Source organism: Papaver somniferum, chromosome 3 (genome assembly GCF_003573695.1).
Source record: "Papaver somniferum cultivar HN1 chromosome 3, ASM357369v1, whole genome shotgun sequence".
In the NCBI taxonomy this organism is placed as follows: Eukaryota; Viridiplantae; Streptophyta; class Magnoliopsida; order Ranunculales; family Papaveraceae; genus Papaver; species Papaver somniferum.
The window spans coordinates 151,752,681-151,774,921 of record NC_039360.1 but is presented as its reverse complement, the minus strand read 5'-3'; positions in this window follow the sequence as shown (position 1 = coordinate 151,774,921).

Here is a 22,241-nt window from a genome sequence, read left to right as displayed (position 1 = left end):
TTTTTTTGCTAGGTTAAAAAGGACGCCGCTGCCGGTATTTGTATCAATTGAAGAATCCTTTCTTTTATGATAATATTATCTAGTGGTGATTCTGAACTGCATTTGTATCAGTTTTGTATTGCCATTGTAGTTTGTTTATCTGTGTGGATGTTGAATATGTGGAACTGGGTAATTGCAGGGGGGTAAATGTGGGGTAATGAATTTTGACTAGGTCAATAAACATAGACTTGACTTTTTTTTGTGTGGTTGCAAAAAATTAGCAACCTCAGTGCTCTGTTGCTAAATTAGAACCTGAACCAAGAGTATCTAGTTCCGGGTAAGGGTATTCCTGTAGTTAGCAACAAATTAGCAACATGATGTTGTTGTTGCTAATAAAAAACGTAGTAACGGCAAGGGCCGTTGCGAATTGCCGTTGCTGACCGAGATTCACGACAAAGCTAATGTCGTTGTTAAAAATTACGACACCGTGTTTAGCAACGGCGAAAGCCTGTTGCGACCCTGTTTAGCAACATCTATAGCAGGTTGCTAATACCTTAAAATGATGTAGTATATCCAATGAAGAAAGAGAAACAAGAAGAAAAGCTAACAAATATGCTCAAGAACTTCGCAGGATTATGATGCAGACATTTAACTGAAAGCAAAACTAGCAATTAAAGAAAGCATTAAAGGGATGATTATACACAGATAGTTGAAATAACTAAGTTAAATTGATGACAGACAATCTACAAAATGCAATGACAGAAAGCTACAGGATGGAATGACAGACAGCTTTTAACAAAGCAGGTGCAAGATTTATGATGATGCAGGTGACTGAAAATTCTTGCAGACTGAGAAGCTACAGGTTACAATGAAACAAAATGCAATGAAGTAACTTGAAAAAAATTACAGCTAATAAAGCACAACTAATATGCAGTTTATTTAGATAGATGGGCTAACTACTAAGTTACACTAACAATGATTGAAACAGAAAATTCCAGGCACATATATACAAAGCAAAGCTAAAAAACAGTAAAGTAAAGATAGAAAACTTCAGCTACACCGCTAACGAGTCCCTGATAGTGGCGCCAAAAACTTGGTAGGCTTGTAAACAGTACCTACAATGACTGCAAGTGCACAACGTCCGATTGTAGACAAGGAAAATACAAGTCGATCCTCAGGGACAAGGTGGGTGTAAGTTGAAGCTATGGTCTTTCTATACTGATTAGAACAAAGAGTAACCAAAAGGGGGGGGGGGGGGTTTGTTTGCCGATACGGCTAGATGATGGTAGTAACTGAAATAACAAAAACAAAAGCAAAGAGTAATCTAACAAGCAGATAAATAGGGTGTTAGGGCAGTCGAATCCACCTCTTAACCCACACCAAGTCAATTCAATCTCAACAATGTTCTTTTCCCTTATAATGGACACCGGTGGTCTTCCGCCTATCCAGGGCACTTTCAGGAGGATGGTTTAGTGTCACTAAGATGATTCCTAACCCTAGTATTAGCTTCCCTCTCACAAAACAACTAATCGCAGATCAATCCCTTAGATAGTTAAACAATCCTGATATGGATATTCTAATCGCAACTAAGGTGTCACTCCGAAGTACTAAATGTTTGATTAAGGCACAACTAGTCAACGGATCGAACAATAGTCTGTTAAACACGAGTTGCAGCACAATCAACACAGTGGTATTCCAACTACAATGGATACATGGAATACAGTGTGAGAGAAAAATGTTGAAGTGCTCAGATTATATTTATCCAAAACAACACAGCACAACAAGAACAATATCAAAACTTGAATTAAACTGAGTAATGGATTAATGGTTTCATCTAAACCCTAACTATGGAATTAAAACATCATGGAGATAATAAAATCAAACATGAATTACTGCTTGGTGCACCGGCTAATCCGGGCATGAATTTCACATCACAATTCCTTCTCTATTTATACATCAATTTTCACTCAATCACTTAGAATTTGATAATTAGAGAATACCCACTCACCCAAAAGATGTTTTCCGACAAACCCCTTCTGCAAATCAGACCTGCAACTCTTGATTTGATGTTTACTTTAGCTATTAAAAATAACCCTAACTATATCTCTCTCAATCCTAGCTTCTAGGGTTACTTTTTTTGATAAGAGAGAAGCTAAGATGGAGATAGATAGAGATTAGAAGGTTGATTGATTGCATAGGGTGGATGATAGGTTGGCTATGCTCAGTGGTGGTCAGTAATGGAAGTGATGGAGGGAGAAAGTGAACTGATGGTTTTGCAGAGCTTGGAGAAGATGAGAACGATCAGCAAGGAAGTGTTTAGCTTCTGCTCAGTTTACGGGAAAAAATAGGAGGATAGGGTGTTGAGCAGAAGTAGCAACCGTTGATGTCTCGGGCACAAATATGGTTTTGGGTTCTTTTACTTCTGCCAGGACCAATGGTTCTTCAAAGCTAACATCTCAAGCCTACCCCTAGTTTTAGGTCTTGCAAACAACATTCTTCACTTGCGGATGAGGTGCAAAAGACATTCTTCACTGCTTTCTAGCGCGAGTCTTTGTTGTCTCCCTTCCATTGTCTCTACTTCTCTGCTCTTTTGGCTTCTCCATTCATCCAAGCTTTATTTAGTACCTAAACACACAAAATTAATTAGTAAAAGTATTTATTCTTGAAGACAGAGAAAATACAGAATTTGGGATAATATATGATTTTAAAGCGCAAAAGATGAGTTAATTGCCAATAAAAAGGTGTAGAAATATGCAAATATTTGGCACTCATCAGTGTGTGGAGACTAAAACTCATCTATCACTTGAAAAGTCTATTTCTACTCTATCTCCTATATTGATACATAAGTCGTATTACTATATAGTTTTCGATTATGCACATTTGAGATTTCGAGCTGAGTTTAACTCGCTTACATGTTTATAGAAATATGTGTTGGTAAGCTTTCTCTTCAACCAAGTTCATTCTCGAAATATGTGTTGGAAGTCAAAAGATGATCTTGTGAAAATCGCCGAGTAATATCTTACATGGTTTGTGTGATACAATCATTTGGTGTAGACTTGGAATGTTTCGTTATGATTGTTTCAATAACTTGAAAATTGCTTTGATGTTAATAGTGTGTGAAAACGGCTATTGTCATCCTCTAAGAAAGTTTCAAAGTTAGAAATAAGAGTTTAGAACACTTAACCAACATTGGATTATAAACATGTTGTGTACTCTTGCATATATGTGATCCATGTCCGGGAACCATAGTATGCATAACCGTATGTGTACTGTTGGTTTGAGAAGTCCACTAACCTAAGTGTGCGTACCCGTACGCATACTGGCATAGGTTTATGACCGAAAATTTCTGCTGGGCTTGGAGGTATGCGTACCCGTTCGCATAATAGCAAAAACCAAACTTGGTCCGGCTATACAAGTATGCGTACCCGTTTGCATACTTGAGTGATTAAAGTTCTAAAATCGGTTGTGACATGAACAAATATATTTATATAATAAGGAATGCATTCTTCGCAAACCGTGGATATAATGTTAGTGAATTGATTCAAGTGAATCAAACCGATTTTGCTCAATTGTGTTCTTGTATACTTCTATGAGAATATAGCAATTGAACAACTCTTTAACTAGTTTCATTTGAGTCATTTGAACTAGTTATGGTTAAGATGAATAAGGTTGATATGGGAGTGTTCATATAGCTAACCTCGGTTAACTACGGGTTAGCCAACATGGTGTACACGTTTAGGTACGGTTACATAAACCTAAATGAGGGTACATTTCATTTGTGTATAAAAAGCTAAGTTCGATCTAACGGTTGAAAGATATTAGCTTGAATCTAATCAGGATTTCATCTGACGGTGAATATTGAATGCTTTGTTACCAAGGCAACTTAGATTGCAAAGCCTGATTTGAAAACTATATAAAGGAGAACTCTAGAAACTGGGAAACCTAATCCCCACACCTTCTGTGTGATACTATTTGCGACTAGAACTTCTCCTTTAACCTTAGGTTTTTCACGAAACCCTGTAGGTTAACGACTTCAAGACTTCATTGGGATTGTGAAGCCAGACCCAACTATTTTCTCTGTAGTAGCGTGTTCTGATCTTACTTTTACTATCGTGATTGAGTATTATATTTTCTAAGATTTGCTTGAGATTTATCTCCGATAGATTAGATTAAAAGTATTCACAATCATCTTCGTCTCATCGTTTGTGATTCCACAATATATTGTTTCGTTAATCGATTAAGATTATCGTGAGGTGATTGATATTTCTAGGTTGTTCTTCGGGAACATAAGTCTGGTATAACAATTGGTTCCTGTTCACATTGATTTTTCAAAAGACGGAACAAAACTCGTAGGTATTTCTTTGGGAGACAGATTTATCTATTTCAATAGACTTTTCTGTGTAAGACAAATTTGTTTATCAAGTCTTCGACTTTGGGTCGTAGCAACTCTTGCTTGTGGGTGAGATCAGCTAAGGGAATCAGGTGTGTAGAATCCTGCTGGGGTTCAGAGACGTAAGGAGCGCAACTGTACCTTGATCAACGTGAGATTGATTATGGCTCAATTACATTCCAGTCCGAAGTTCATTGGTAGTAGGCTAGTGTCTGTAGCGGCTTAATACAGTGTGGTGTTCAAAACTGGACTAGGTCCTGAGGTTTTTCTACATTTGCGATTTCCTCGTTAACAAATTTTCTAGTGTCTGTGTTATTTCTTTTCCGCATTATATTTTGTTATATAATTGAAATATCACAGGTTGTGCGTTGAATCGATCAATTAGGAAATCCAACCTTTGGTTATTGATTGAAACTGATTGATCCTTGAACATCGGTATTTGGTACCGTTCAAGTTATTTCTCTTATATTCAATCGGGCTGCAAATTCCAATTTGATAATTGCAGATTGAGATATAAAAATATTTGATATACTTTTCTCTAGATTGAGTCTGACTGTCTAGTTGATTCTCTTGAAAGTATATTGGAGTTTGTCTATTCGGATTTCCAAACGAAATATCGGGTGTGGTTGTTAAACCCGCGCTTTTTCACTTGTGAGGTGAATAATAATCTAGGCTGCTCTTTGGTATTCGTAAGTATTGGATTTTGAGGTTTTCTAGACTTTGTCTATTGCAAATGATTTCCTATCTCACCTTGATCTTTGATCAAAACGGAAATCACATACATGATTATCTGTGGGAGGAAGATTAGTTTAAAGTCTTCAATTGATTTGAAGAAACTCTTAGGCTGTAAAGGACGTCAGCTAAAGGAATCAATTGCGCAGAGTCTTGCGAGATTCAAGAGGCGTAAGAAGCTCGACTGTAACTGAATTCTTGTGACGGTGGATTCAGTCTCAACTACATTCCAGTCCGAAGTTATTTGTAGTAGGCTACTGTCTTTAGCGGCTTAATACAATTTGGTGTTCAAATCTGGACTAGGTCCCCGGGCTTTTCTGCATTTGCGGTTTCCACGTTAACAAAATTTCTGGTGACCGTGTTATTTATTTTTCCGTATTATATTGTTTATCTTTATAATTGATATATCACATGTTGAACTCAAATCAATCAAAGTAGATATGTCCATCATTGTTGTTGGATACGACTTGATTGATGTTGGAGATTGATCTTTGGAATTGTCCAAGAACTCTCACGGTATAATCAGGTTCACGGACTTATCTCTGTTTACATATTGATCGTGAGAGGAAGAGATATAAACTCTTCATATAATTCCTTATTGAGATTCATTAAGTTGTAACTCTTGGATTTATATTTTAATTTAGTCCATACAGGTTGCCTAAGAAAAAGTTGGTGGTGTATTTTGGTACCCCGCATGTTCAGGTACCTTCTCTGAAAATTCTTCGTGCCTCCACTTTTACCATGTATAGACGTATTAAAGTAGAATTGTTGTGGAAATTTTCAGTTGCTCTTGATAATGAAATATCAGTGATTAAGAATATCCCTAATATGGATGACGAATTCTTCGTGATTTCTTATAAACCATCTAGGTGCCATCTGTTAGAACATTTCTCGGTTAACCGCCAAGCGTTGGTATTTCAAGGTTGATTGTCATATTTTAGTATCAAAACTCGTAAGTCGCTTGATTAGTACTAGAGTCGACTTTGTTAGGTTAGACTAGGAAGTCTAGAAATATTGAGACATACAAGTATTACTCTGAAGACCTGAAGAATCCGAAGACGTATCGACATCAACGAAGACATCATCCTTCCACTTGACGTTAGTAATACATTACTTGACTTGTTTCCATTTTTTTATCATAAGCTTTCAAGTTGTTTCTGATTGAATACAAAACATGCGAAGTTATATCTATGAAACTCTAGTATAATAGACTTGATCATCATATAGTGATCAAAGTGTCACATAAAAATATATCAATGATTGTGAATGCTTTATACTGATATATTATATTATAAAGTATAATGCTTATCTTTTGGACTTCGTAATTGCGACGTGAAGATAATATTTGTAACTCGTTACTAGATTGTGTAGTGAACATAGGTTTAATTTCATCCCTAAAAAACCATGTTTAATTACATGAGTTTAAGGAAGTAGGATTTTGAACTTATTTCATAGTTGAAAGAAATCAATAGGATTAAAGGTCTGGTTTTCATTGAAGATATAAGGTTGGGCCGATCCTTACCTATATAGGGAATCAAGATAGAACCGATCATAATTTATGTTGGGAGTCAAGGTAGAACCGGTCCTAATAGGAAAAACCGATTTCCTTAGTCACCTACACCTTAAGGCTTGCGTGATTTGGAAATTGGGTTTGCAAAATAGGAAAGTTCTAGGTGTCGACATAATGAGTATACTACACCAAAATCCCTAATTTTCCACATCAAACTGGATAAGAACTTACCTCTAAAAGCAAGGCCATAACAATCAACAACACAAGTCTGAATCACAATATTCTCTTGACGAGTAAACGGTGTAACTTAAATCCCTAATTTAAAGAAGAAAGTAGTCCAAGACTTTACGAAGAAGAAACCAAGTATTAAGAGAGAAAAAAAAGGAAGAGATTTGAATTGATTTGAATCCTTGAGATTCAACATGGATATGAGGTATGCCTACAAAATTTAGCGTCTTTGACCACACAAACCTTACAACAGTTGAGGTAGTCACCTCAAAGTTATCATCAACAACACCATATACTATCTTCATCTCCTGATTAGGAAACAAAGCAAGAATCAGGAAAAAGAAATATAAATCTAGGGATTTAAAGGATAATTACAAAAAAAAAACTGACAAGGGTAAAATTTAACCCATACCGGATCCATTAATTCATCAGTAGAGAAAAAAACTTCAGTTTGGATTCAAGCACACCTTACAAAATCATTAACTTTAAAAAAAATGATTTCTAGGGTTTGAGTTATTGAAATTTTGTATTTCATTTCTCGGAGTAGTTTTGATTCATGAGAGAACAAATGGGTTTCGATTTATGAAAACTTGGGTTTTATTTTAAGATCTCTCCTTAGGGTTAGAAGGGAAGAAAAAATGGAGAGAGGAGTACTTGATGTCTGAGAGAGAAGAAAATGAGAAAGAAAATAAGAAAATGAAAATAAAAGGGAGATATTAAGAATTAGATGGACAATGTTTTAAGATCTTATTTATTATTGTTCACAGATATTCCTTGATACTCAAGATGATATCCCAAACCGAAATATTTGAGAATCTTTTTAAGATTATCGAATATAAAATGTTTTGTTTTACCAGCAAGCAAAACATATCTCTAGAAAGATATATTAGTTAAGTACTAGCTAATATTGAGTTGTCCAAGAGAGATTTCGGCTGTACAATAAAATATTGGTTAGAATTAGACAAACTGAATCTAGTTGCTTATTGCATATCTTGAGAATATTTTCAGCTATGCAAATTCCTTGGTGTCCAAATTACCTTAGTCAATAAATAGTGAAGTTTGTTCTTCTTATAAATTTATCCTGAGGCAGGCACTTCATTTCGTAGTCACTACTGTAGCCGACTAATAGAATTACTTGAAATACTATCTCGGAGAAGAGAGTAACCTAATTACGCGAAATATCTTACGTTCGCTAGTTTAAAGACTTCTTTGAGATCGAGAAGCGTCTACTAGTGTCGTTTGTGGGAAACTAGAATATGCAATGTTATTTTAGTTTTCGATTATCGATTTTATTGACTAACGGTTGTTAACTCTTGACTGCATCTAGTCTGATTATTCTTGGGAGCCTTCTCTTCTGACATAAGTTCACTCAAAATAGATCAAGAGATAAGCAGTAGTTCATATCTGATGTTGACCTGTGACTCTGTTTTATGCATGATCGATCATAAGTTGGAATCAAGTTTGTTATTGTGCAGGTACAAAATACTATAGAAGATTTGAAGACAAAAATATTTTCTTATTAATTTCTGTTGATGGTGGATTTCGATAAAGGCTAAAATCGTAAAATCATGATCTTGCATATTTCTGACACGGCTTCAGACACGTATGTGAAATTCATATTTTAGAATTCGTGAAAGCTCATTTCAAAATCTCTGACTAAGTGTACATCCTCTCAAAGCATGCATGAATATGTGATCCGGAAAGCCTCTCAACTGAGCGTGCGGCACTTCGCATATTTCATCAATACTTCAGTATAGGAATCGATGATGATTGGACGGCTCCTAGACATATTATATGCTAATATAAAGCGTTAACGTCTTCATGATGTCTCAATGTTCCCTGATTATACATAATTAATATTCAGAACGAGTATGATGTCTCTACCATCTCATATCTCGATTCTCGAATAACCGCTCCTAGACATATTGCATGCTAGTATAGATCCATTCATAGATTAATTCTAATGCAACATTCATCAATTGAATTCCTAGAAAATAATCTATTTTATCTCATTACTCCGTTTCATGGCTTATTCCCATATGAATTCCATGGATTAGTTAGTAATAGATATTCGATCTATCTCATTACTCTATTTCATGGCTTATTCTCAACTGAATTCCAAGGATTAAGTACCGAGTAAGCCCCGAGAAAATGATGCGAGTGTACTTAACAATAATGCACGAACGAGCACCCAAATATGCATAAGTGAGCACCCAAATGCATAAACGAGCATTCAAAAATATGGATGAACGAGGAAACCTATGCAAAATAGGAAAAGAAAATAATATAAAATAAAATAAAAGGAGGCGCATGGGACCGGGCCCACCGGCCGGCCGGTCATGCCGCTGTGGACGGTCCCGCCTCTCCCTTTATTTTATTTTAACCTATTTTATTACTTTTCTTGTCTCATGAAAACTCCTTGTTTGAGCAAATTTCCTCGTTTGAGCAAAACTCCTAGTTTCTTCATATTTCCTCACATGATGAAAAATAATAATATAAAACAGGAAAGATCACGGGACCAGACACTCGGGTCGGCCGACCATGCCTTCGCCGTGGACGGTCCCACGCCTCTCTATTTCCTTATTTTATTATTATTATTTCTTCTCTCATCTCATGAAGCTCCCTCATTTGAGCAAAAAAAATCTAATTTTTCCATATTTCTAATATTGCTCAAACTACCAAAAAGCCAAAAAGTCAAATGGTCACACGACCATTCGGGCTTCTCACGATAAGTATTAAAATATTATTATTTAATATTCTCAAAATATTGGTCGCACGAGAAAAGTTCTACTTGCTCATTCAAGCAAAATCGAGAGTTTCAATCAAGATCAAACTCTTATGAAAATCTAGAAATATTGCTCGAACGCATGCCAGAAAATATCAAAACTCTCAGAATTGAGTTACTGGAAATATGGTGACACGGGCATGCTACCTTGACCGAACAAGGTCATCCCTTTGGCGTGCAGAAGCCGGTCCTACACCCTATTATGATTTTGACCTAATGAATCTTCCATAATTCATATTGGGTTCAAACTCTTTCCAAACAACTTGGAATTTGATCCATCGACCATAAGTCAGTCCCACGACCACCAAGGGCCGGTCTCATACCCCTTGGTCGCTCACTTTATCTTCATAATTAGGTTATAACACCTAATGCTCAGACGAGCATTATTTTAATAATGATTAAACGATCATTTAATCATCCTTTCACCAACTGGTCTACAAAGGACTTTGGTGCATGCTCATTCGAGCACTTGGGGTACTACATGATCGTCCCATCATCTCATATAACTCGTCCCTATCTCACTTTTGGTTGATTTTCAGTAAATCATTCATTGATCAACAATCGATCAAAATTAGGGTTTCAATCCAAATGCTCCGCAAAATATAATTTTGTGCAAATTCAAACACTAATAATTTTATGTTGATCCAGCAATGAACATCCTAATATATTAATTAATATCTGGTACCAGTATTTTCAATTAATATCTTATTCGGTCCCGCTACTAATAATTCATGAATCGAGCAATATTGCTCAAACGAGCAATATTTGCTCAAGCTAGCAATATTTGCTCAAACTAGCAATATTTATTTTGCTCATATATCAATACTAAATTGTTTAAAATCAAGATACACGATCAACTGGGTTTAGAACTCACTTCTAGCAATGTTGATTTAACTATCATAATTGCTCGACCGAGCAATAATCCTCATGATGATTCAACTATCAACATTCGAGAATTCTATTGATCCAGTAATCAATATTTTGATTCATATTTAATGTTTGGTTCTGCTACCAACATTTTTGCTCGACTGAGCAACATGGTTCGAACGGACGACCACCCAATATTTCCGATTCCTACTTTGTCATTCAGCCATTAATGATATATTAGATCAGAAATGAGCATTATGTATAATTCAACAATATCTTTGATTTCCTGTCGAATACTCGACATATCAAAATAAGTCCTTGATCGAGCAACCTCATCGGACGCTCAAGCAAAATTATCAAAATATCATTATTACCTCGACTGGTAAAATGATATATCAAAATTCATCAAGACTCAATGTCTTTCCATTATTCTGGTTCGGCGGACACCTTATGATCAATCCATGAGTCTCAGAGCATACCACATCCATTCATTATGCCCGACTCATCAAGGATAAGACTCATTGTCTAGTCAAGTCAACAATTGACTAATTAAATACACGTTTACCTTACAGATTCCACATTCATGAGACATCAATCATGTCACATAGGGGGATATTCACTAGGGTTTTGGTCTGGCAGCCTATGGCACGTGTGTACACCCACGATGAGAAATTTGAGTAAGTTTTGCAGGCAGTTGAAGGAATTAACAAAGTAGTTGATGGACATCCAACCAATTCTCCCACGCACGTGAAACTGGTTTGACCATAATTTTCCACTTTCCCACTCTTTCACTCCAGCAACCGTCACACTTACTGGGATCAATGTGTCTACTATTCTTCCAATATAAATAAGTTTCTGAATCCACAATTGAGGGGACAACAATTTCGACCAACAAGAAACTCATTCGATCAAAACTTATCTCAGAACTCAACAGTTCACAAAATTTGCAGAGACCTTTAACACATTCACAATCCTTGATCAATTGATGTCACACACCTCTCAGCTTCCCTCCTACAGATCGACCCTCATCCCTCTTTGTGACCGAATTGACTCTAGAACAACCATTTTCTTGGTTTAGGCCGGAGTCCTACAGATTGATCTCTCGAACTCAAAGCACTCCCTAGCAGTGCATCTGTTTGAAAAAGGTTTAGGCAATTTTATCGGTCGAGGAGTCTCCGCCCGTACGCTCGAGTCTCCGCTTTCCTAAAAAACCAGTAAATCGTTTTCCCCCATCAACAATATCGCATATTTGTGATTTGCTTCGTGCACAAACTTGATCGGTTGGGATCCGACTAGATTTGGTTTACCTTTGATAGACTTATTATTGTTAGTCGTATTTAGATCGACAAGCTATCATTTGGTGGTACTCTTCAGTATCTGAATCTAATAGTTCTATTTGACTTGATATGGTGAACTTGTTAATCAAGATATTGGAAGATCTAACCCGACAAAGAAGTTTACTGAGTTAAACATAATAGATTTTGCCAAGCTCAACTATTATTTCTCAGATTAACTTCTTTAGATAATAATAGTGGTTACCAAACAGATTAGTCTTTTACTGTTTGGAAGACGATCGAAATGGTTGAGTGCTTAAAGTCTTCTAGGAGGCTGAAGCAACTTAAGATAGTGGACTCTATCTTAGGATTCACGTGCGTTAGCCAGATTGGTTGTAGGCGCAGGGATGCTGAGGAAACTAGGTAACCAGGGGTAGTTTAATTGGTATCAACTATACGAAGTTGGTAGTGGTCTTTATATAGCGGCTTAATTATGAGAGTATTCAAAACTGGACTAGGTCCCGTGGTTTTTATTTATTTGTGGTTTCCTCGTTAACAAAATCTTGTTGTGTGTTTTGACTTTACTTTCTGCATTATAATTTGTTTAAGTTATAATTAAAGTAAATTCACTTGTACGCTAATCCCAAATGCTTGGGTTGATCGATTTCAGACTCATACTATATACCAAGTGAAAAAACGTGGGTCTAACAACCATACCCAATATTACGCTTAGCAATCTGTATGGACAAACTCCAATATAATTCCAAGAGAATCAACTAGACAATCAGACTCAATCAATGTAAATATATCTAAGAGTTGTATCTCTGTTTCACAATGTAATCAACAAATCAAACAGATAGAAATCCGTGAGCCTGCTTATTATGTCAAACAACTTGAACGGTACCAAAGATCAATGTTCAAGTGTCAATCAATATAATCAACAACCAAAGGTTGGATTCTCTAATTGATTGAACTACGCACAACCTGTGATATTTCTATTATATAACAAAATATAATGTGGAAAAGAAATTACACAGACACCAGAAATTTTGTTAACGAGGAAACCGCAAATGCAGAAAAACCCCGGGACCTGGTCCAGATTTGAACACCACACTGTATTAAGCCGCTACAGACACTAGCCTACTCCAAGTTAACTTTGGACTGGAATTTAATTGAGCCCTAATCAATCTCACACTGATCAAGGTACAATTGCTCTCCTTACGTCTCTGAATCCCAGCAGGACTCTACGCACTTGATTCCCTTAGATGAGCCCACCTAAAACTAAGAGTTGCTACGACCCAAAGTCGAAGACTTGATAAACAAATCTGTCTCACACAAGAAAGTCTATTGTATAGATAAATCTGTCTCCCACAAATAAACCTATGAGTTTTGTTCCGCCTTTTGATAAACAAGGTGAACAGGAACCAATTGATATACCAGACTTATATTCCTGAAGAACAACCTAGTAATATCAATCACCTCACAATAATCTTAAATGTATGGTATCGAAACAAGATATTGTGGAATCACAAACGATGAGACGAAGGTGGTTGTGACTACTTTTTATCTTGCCTATCGGATAATAAATCTCGATCCAATCTTAGAGAATATAATACTTAATACGATAGAAGATGCAAGATCAGATCACGCAACAAAAGAGAAAATAGTTGGGTCTGGCTTCAGAATCCCAATGAAATCTTCAAGTCGTTAACCTATAGGGTATTGTGAAAAACCTAAGGCTAAAGGAGAGTCAACTCTAGTCGTAACTAGTATCACACATGAGGTGTGGGGATTAGGTTTTCCAGTTGTTAGAGTTCTCCTTTATATGGTCTTCAAATCAGGGTTTGCAATCAATGTTACCTTGGTAACAAAGAATTTAATATTCAATCGAACCATTTAATTATAGCCATGGTTTGCAAAAAATTGCATTCCTTATTATATAAATGTATTAGTTCATAAACAAACCGATTTTAGAACATCATCCACTTAGGTATGCATACGGGTACGCGTACCTAAGTAGCCGGACCAAGTTTGGGTTTCTCCAATACGCGAACTGGTACACATACCATCCAAACTCAGCAGAAATTTCCGGACCTGAACCTTACGCCAGTATGCGTACCGTTACGCATACCAGGTTCACAGACTTCTCAAACCAACTAGTACGCATACAGGTATGCATACCATGGTTCCTGGACATGGATTACATATATGCAAGTGCGCACACTATGCTTAAATCTTTCTAAACTCTCATTTCAACCATTGAAACATTCTTGGAAGATGGGAATAACTGTCTCACACAAACTATTAGTTTCAAAGCAATTTTCAGGTGATAGAATGATCAATACGAAACATTCCGAGTCTACATCAAATGACTGTCTCACACAAATCATGTAAGATGTTACCAGGCGATTTTCACATGATCATCTTTTGAATTTCGTCAAGTGTATAAGATGAACTTGGTTAAAGCGAAATCTTACCAACACATATTTCGAGAAATATGTAAGCGAGTTAAACTCAGCTCGAAATATCAAATGTGTATAATTGAAGTCTATATGGCTATACGACTTTTGTCTCAAATAGGAGATAAAGTAGATAAACTTTTGAGTGATAGATGAGTTCAAGTCTCCACATACCTTTTGTTGATGAAGTTCCACAAGATCCCCTTAGTAGTTATTCGTCTTCAGTTGATGAACGTCGTGAAGTCTAATGCTCAACTACACTTTCTATCCTAATCCGAGACTTAGCTATAAGTAGACTAGAAATAAAGACTTATAATTTTGGCAACTACATTTGACAACAATCTTGAGATAGCAACGTTTGCGAGTTCGACCGATCAGTGCTCTAACAATCTCCCCCTTTGTCAATTTTAGTGACGAAACTATCAATACATATGGAATACAAAATAGATAGACTTTGTAGCTCTCAATCCAAATGCTTGATTTAGTTGGGTCTTCAATATTACTCGGAATCTTCGTCACTTCCAAGTACTCCAATGATTCTGAACGTGTTCAATTTAGCATCATAGTTGTTGAAGATCCGTAGCTATAACAATGAGAAAACAGTTACTCTCAATCATTGTTATACAGTGTCATAGTATTATTACACAACATCAAAGTTCAATTGTATCACAACTTTGACAACAATACTATGGTGATATGTATCACCCCCCTTTAGTCAATACTTCATCTCACATGAAAACCAGTCCCCCTTACATAATGATCCGTAAACCATATGTATTTGTAGTGTGAACTACACATTAATTCTCCCCCTTTTTGTCAATAAAAATTGGCAAAGGTACGAAAACTAGTGGGATCCTAATGAAATTTCCATAGAGACACTTCATGACCAAAAGAGAACAACATATCAACTTGTTTAGATGCAATCATATAGCCGAAACTAAATGCATTCATCAAGGAGTTTATAAAGATACAAGATAACCCCTATAATATTCCACAGTCGCACTCCCCACAAAGATTTGGCAATTAAGCACAAGTTCAATTAAGAACTCTCGCCCATAAAATGTCATTCTCGAAAGAACAACAAGAGCGACATTACTTTCACAAGAAAAGAAGGATTTCTGTGGACATTAACAAATCACATGAACATGAATTTGTATCCAAAATACTCAATTAAATTAATCACAAGAGAACCCATGATTAATTTAATCGGAAATGCTCACATAAGAGAACTTACAGAGTCGCACAGTATTTACACAAAGATGTGGATCATGGAAGACCAATACTGCGGAATAAACAAAGATTCATTCTATCTTTCATCACTCTTTGCATAGAGACATAATAGACTTAATCTTTGTAAACAAAGTTCATCCTATCTTCCATCAATATTTGCATAATGACATAATAGGCTTAACTTTTGTTGTCAAAAGTTCATTCAATCTTTTATCAATACTTGCATAATGACATATGAAAGACTTAACTTTTGACATATATGGGACAATCATAGTTCACGGATGCAAACACACATATCCCATAACAAGTTGCAATATATGAAACCATAAAGATTAATACTGCAAAATCATCTTCCAAGTAAACTTTAGAATTTAAATAAATAAATTTAAAAACATTGCAAGATGAAAATCGTTAGAAATAGCTAAATGTACTCACAATAATGGCTATTCCAAACCTTAGTTATCCTTCTTAAAACACAAGAATAAATTCTCATAAGAAGCTTCCTAGACAAAAAAATAACTCCAAGGAAGAACGAACCCGAGAACCGTCAGATATGACCAACAACCAGAGATCGAACAAAGACAAGTTCATCAGTTGCTTTCTTCAGTTCGTTTTTCATAAATTCAAGATTCTTTGTTGCAATGCCAAGTTGTTCATGTACGACCTTAAAATCTCGAAGAAGATTTCCTGCCAGTTGATATGACATCAAAACTGGAAGTTTGTTTTCATGATTAACATCATGAAAGCAAAATATGAAAACAAGGTTCTCGTGAAACTCAATAGTCTTTCCCTCTTCAACTTTGCCTTCCATTTTGCATCCATCCATTGTGCACACCACAAAAATTCAAGATAACTTCTGACGTTACTGAATGTGTATGTATAAGGAGAGAAAAATCATGATACTTATATATATGAGTGCATCATAGGGAAACCTTAGGGTTACTCGTACACATTTAGTAAGGGACAGATGCACGTACACTCACGGTTGTGACCTAGGTTCAAAACCAAGAGAGCAATAGAGACAAATTTAGAAGTAGTTTTTAGAAGTCAAAGACATCTTCTAAACATGGTGACAGACAATCTTAGCTCAAAAGAACATAAGAAAATTGTTGATAACAACAATTCACCCGTCAAAGGGAAGACAACACGAGTTTTCAAGGTAGGCAACAAAGAGAACATTCTCAAGAGTTATTGATCAACAATATTACATTATGTAATAATATACTGAAGCAGGGCTCAACAGTAAGATGATCATTTTATTTAAAAAAAAACATAAATACAACAAAGACCACATTCTCAAGATGAAGACCTTCTTGAGAATTATGAGCATCCTCACAAGGTTTCAATGAGGATGCTCTCTTTATGGTAGTCAAGTTTTATTTTTCTCATCAAGGACATTGACATTTTCCCTTTTATTATAGTGAAGGTTTTTAAAAGAAACAAAAGGGTTAGTCAAAGGATAGTTAACAAGAGGAAGGCAAGAGGTACCTGACACTGACACATTCCTTGCCTTCTTAATACTGCGTTTGAGTCTATTTATACTTGTATTGATCTCAGATACATGATTATTGATATGAATGTAACCTGGAGCAGTTATTTTAGATTCAAGACTTTCTTCAGAGAAAGAAAGAGCGTTTGAGCTTTTTTTCTTCCTTCGATGGCTTTTTCTCTTCGCAGAGTAACTTGAAGAGTCAGTTGTCCATATGACATTCTTCCCTTTACAATTGTAAACAGGTTTAGTGTCATATTTGCAATTAAGATTTGGCTCACATCACTTTTCTTGATTGCGGACAAGACCTTTTACTTCAGCAAAATGAGACACGGGTTTGATTACTTCTTTTGACTTCCATACAAGAATGTTATGAAGTTTTTCATTCCGCAGTCGAAAACGACATATCCTTTTGTTGATGGTGGATTTTCATTTCAAGGCTAAAATTGTAAAAAAGCCAAAAAATTATGTGCTGACATCCTGCAAAGGATAGATCCACTGATAAGTGATGAATACTTCTCCACTTTACTAATTCATCCAGGTTGGAGCATGTAGCAACAATCTCTTATACCATGTGAATCTATAGCGTTATCAATTAATACATGACTAGCCTTGTATTTCCTGTTCCGCCGAACTCTCATTATTAGTGCGACATGACGACTGAGTGTTGCTCTCAGCAGAGTAACATGAATCTCCAAATGTTGATAATGAGGTATGCACGAAATACTCGTACATGCTACATCTCTCGGTGTGTTATACTAGCCTGATTAAACATATTTGAATCTAGACTATCCATATCAGTCTCAGCAACAATCACGGCCACGCAAGTCGGACGCATGATTTAACCAACCTAAACGATCCTCAGCAGGAGCAGGCTACCACCTTAATGACCACCAGCGGGCCCACTTACGCCCTGGTCGGTTGAATATCTACCATGCCACCCAAACTACCACCGAACACCAGCCTGAAGTTGGATGTCCAGGCTGGTATGGAGCGGCTTGGAGGAGACATGCGAACAAGGCCGCCTATGGCAGTCTCAAAATCATCACTTCCGTCCAACATCACCAGCATGGTTGGACGGCATAGATCGTCCCATGACCGGATGGACAAGTGTGTCCTGCAACCGGCGGGCCCCCTTCACGCCTGCATAATCGATCCTTCCCTGACCTAGCCACAGAACCATGTACGGTTGTCTGAAGTTGGGCTGGCGTGAAAGCTTAAAGGGTCGCAGGAAATTCCACTAAAGGTCCCAAATTAATCACGACCATCCAACTTCACCGGCATGATTGGATGGCTTAGATCGGACCCATAGCCACCAGGCAGGTATTCCACCGGCCCAACGTGGTCCCCACATGGTCGGCCTCCCCAAAAGAGAAGCGTGGCTTGCCAATTCGTCCAGCCAAAGCAGCGTGGACGTGAAGCCCTAATTAGGGTTTGCGGCACATCACATGTGTCGCAAATCAGTCTCAACCATCCATCTTCGCAGGCATAGATGGAGGGTGTAGATGTAGATTTAAAGGGCCTAGAGCATGTAAACACAATCATTGTGGGTCTTCTTACATACATGTTTAATCGGTCAAGACCAACTATGGTTGGTCGTCTCTATTCGCGCGCCCAAACTAGGCATGGACGCGCGTTTTCAATTGCAAATCGATCTCGACCACTCAACTTTGCCGGACAAATTGAGTGGCTTAGATCACATCTTCACGGGACAGTGAGGTACAGACGTGTACTGGCCTGCCGACTGCACGCCTGACTGATCGGCCAAGACCGACCATGGTTGGTCGTATCGAAACGTGCGCCCGAAGTAAGCACAACGTGCGGTCTTCAATTCCTTTGCGGCATGGGATTTCTGTCGCAAATCAATCTCAGTCGCTCCTCTTTGCCGGACAAATTGAGTGGCTTAGATCGCATCTCCATGGGACAGTGAGATACAGACACCTACACCAGCATGCCATCTACACGCATGCCTAATCGGCCCTGCCAAAAACGTGTCCCATGCCTAGATTCGACCAAGCTAAAGGTTGGTGTTCGAGCACCTCCTAAACCCTAATCCGACAGTCGCAGATATGGGTCGCAAGCCATCTCGTCTGTCCAACTTCACCAGCCTGGACGGACAGCTTAAGATAGGAGTTAGGCGACCCGTGAGGTATCACCACAATCACCGTCCACCACTCTTCCACACAGAGTGATCGTCCAAGTCAGGGATTACCTATACAGCCTCCAAACGATCACTCGAAGATGGTTGGACGTGATGCTATGCTTAATCCGCGACTTACTCCGTTAAGCCTTAAAAAAACGATGCTTCATACACACTGAATATATTCGATGCGTTACATGCATAGAATGCACACGATATTTCATAAATATCGACTTCCTCAATAAATTAGTTATTTAATCTAGTATCACGTGCTACTTTTCTGTGGGTCCCACGATCCACACACTCGAGACATCAAACATGTCACAAACTGGGGGATACATACTGGGGTATTGGTCTGGCGGTTTACAACATGCAGCGGACAACGCGCCATCACAAGAACGTGTCAGGAAGTCATGGACGGTTAGAGATGATGGGAAAAGTGGGAAATACTGATCGTGTGATGCTAACACACAACTCAACTACTCCATCACTCCACTTCCTCCACTTCACATGAGAGACGTGGGTTAGGATCAATGACTTGTATAAATAGGTTCTCCTCCCTATTTCCAAGACAGAACAAGACAACAGAAACCAAGTGTTGATACAATTGTATCCAAACACCAGAACTGATACCTCACATTCTGCAAGCCAGTTCAGCTTTATGATACAAGTCATACACAGCCAACACCTTCATAATCTCAACACCTTCTTCGCTTCCCTCCCTAAGATCAACCCCATCTCCTTCACTTTGTGACCGAAGCAAGTCTGGAACGACCATTTCTTGGTTTAGGCCAGAATTGTACAGATTGATTTCTCGAATCACAAGCACTCCCGTACAGTGTATTTGTTTAGGTTTTAGATTCATTTCTCATTCACACACCCCAAATTACCAAAACCGGCAGAAATAGTTTTCACCCATAAACACCTTTCAAGGTGACCTTTGTTCCCGCAATAATAACAGTTGTAGGGAATGTTTTTGACTGTTCTCATATGAGATGTCTTCAAAGGTGGACAATCTTTGTTCATAGGAACATTAGCTGCTGAAGGAAGTTTTTCACTTAGGAATTTTTCATTAGCACAGAAAAAATTGATCTTACTAGTGTTTGGAGCGTCTATTCCTTTATAGCCCAGACCACGTTTATCACGATGTTCTTTACATGCTCCCAGCATAGTGGATAATTTTGTAGAGCTAGTACTGAATCTTTTCAAATTCTCTTCCAGTGATTGGACTTTATCAAGAGAAGCAGCAAGATCGGTCTCCAAATGTATTTCTCTATCGAGAAGAATAATTTCTCTGTCGTTGAAACATTTTTGTTGAGAGTCATATCTTGCTTCAGTTTCTGCAAGTCTTTCTTTCAGCACAAAGAGATTTTGACGAAGATTATCACATTCATAATTCTTTAAACGCGCATCTTTTTCACGATCTTTAAGAATAGATTGTAAGAGTTTGTAACTACAATCATATCCCTTAAAGAGTTTCCTCAATTTCCTGTTATCTTGACAGAGATGAGACATATATTCATCCAAACAAGTTGACTTATTTTCCTTTATGAGATGGTCAAAAAGCTTGATATATTGTGAGACTTCCTCATCAAGATCTTGTCCCTCTTCAGAATCGCTTTCATCTTAAAGATCATCCAACTGTTCATCCATGCATTTTTCCCAGTGAAACACAGTTTCAGTCAATGAAGAAGGTTTAAGAGATTTCTCAGAGGACTCAAGGGTTTTAACCAATTCAGAAAGCTTAACTGGTGTTGCGTTGTCAGAGATAACACTATTGTCCATAGATTCAGATTTCCACAAACACAGACTTTTGAGGTCTTAAATGTGTTTGCTTGCTCTGATACCAATTGAAAAAGCGGGTGTCTAACAACCACACCAAATATTTCGCTTAGCAATCTGTATGGACAAACTCCAATATAATTCCAAGAGAATCAACTACACAGTCAGACTCAACCAATGGAAATATATCCAAGAGTTGTATCTCTGTTTCGCAATGTACTCAGCAAATCAAACAGATAGAAATCCGTGAGCCTGATTATTATGTGAAACAACTTGAACGGTACCAAAGACCAATATTCAAGTGTCAATCAATATAATTAACAACCAAAGGTTGGATTAGATAATTGATTGAACTACGCACAATCTGTGATATTTCTATTATATAACAAAATATAATACGGAAAAGAAATAGCACAGACACCAGAAATTTTGTTAACGAGGAAACCGCAAATGCAGAAAAACCCCGGGAGCTAGTCCAAATTTGAACACCACACTGTATTAAGCCGCTACAGACACTAGCCTACTCCAAGTTAACTTTGGACTGGAATGTAGTTGAGCCCTAATCAATATCACACTGATCAAGGTACAGTTGCACTCCTTACGTCTTTGAATCCCAGCAGGACTCTACGCACTTGATTCCCTTAGCTGATCCCACCCACAACTAAGAGTTGGTACGACCCAACGTCGAAGACTTGATAGATAAATCTGTCTCCCACAGATAAACCTATTAGTTTTGTTCCGTCTTTTGATAAATCAAGGTGAACATGAACCAATTGATATAACAGACTTATTTTCCCGAAGAACAGCCTAGAAATATCAATCACCTCACAATAATCTTTATCATATGGTAGGGAAACAAGATATTGTGGAATCACAAACGATGACATGAAGATGTTTGTGACTAGTTTTTATATTGTCTATCGGAGAATAAATCCCGAGCCAATCTTAGAGAAGATAGTACTCAATACGATAGAGGATGGAAGATCAGATCATGCAACAACAGAGAAAATAGTTGGGTCTGGGTATACAATCCCAATGAAGTCTTCAAGTCGTTAACCTACAGGCTTTCGTGAAAAACCTAAGGTTAAAGGAAAATCGACTCTAGTCACAACTAGTATCACATATGACGTGTGGCGATTAGGTTTCCCAGTTGCTAGAGTTCTCCTTTATATAGTCTTCAAATCAGGGTTTGCAATCAATGTTACCTTGGTAACAAAGCTTTCAATATTCACCGTTAGATGAAAATATGATTAATCTCAAGCTAATATCTTTCAACCATTAGATCGAACTTATCTTATTGCACACAAATGAAATGTACCTTCATTTAGATATGAGTAACCGTAACTAAACATGTACACCTAGTTGGCTCAACAATA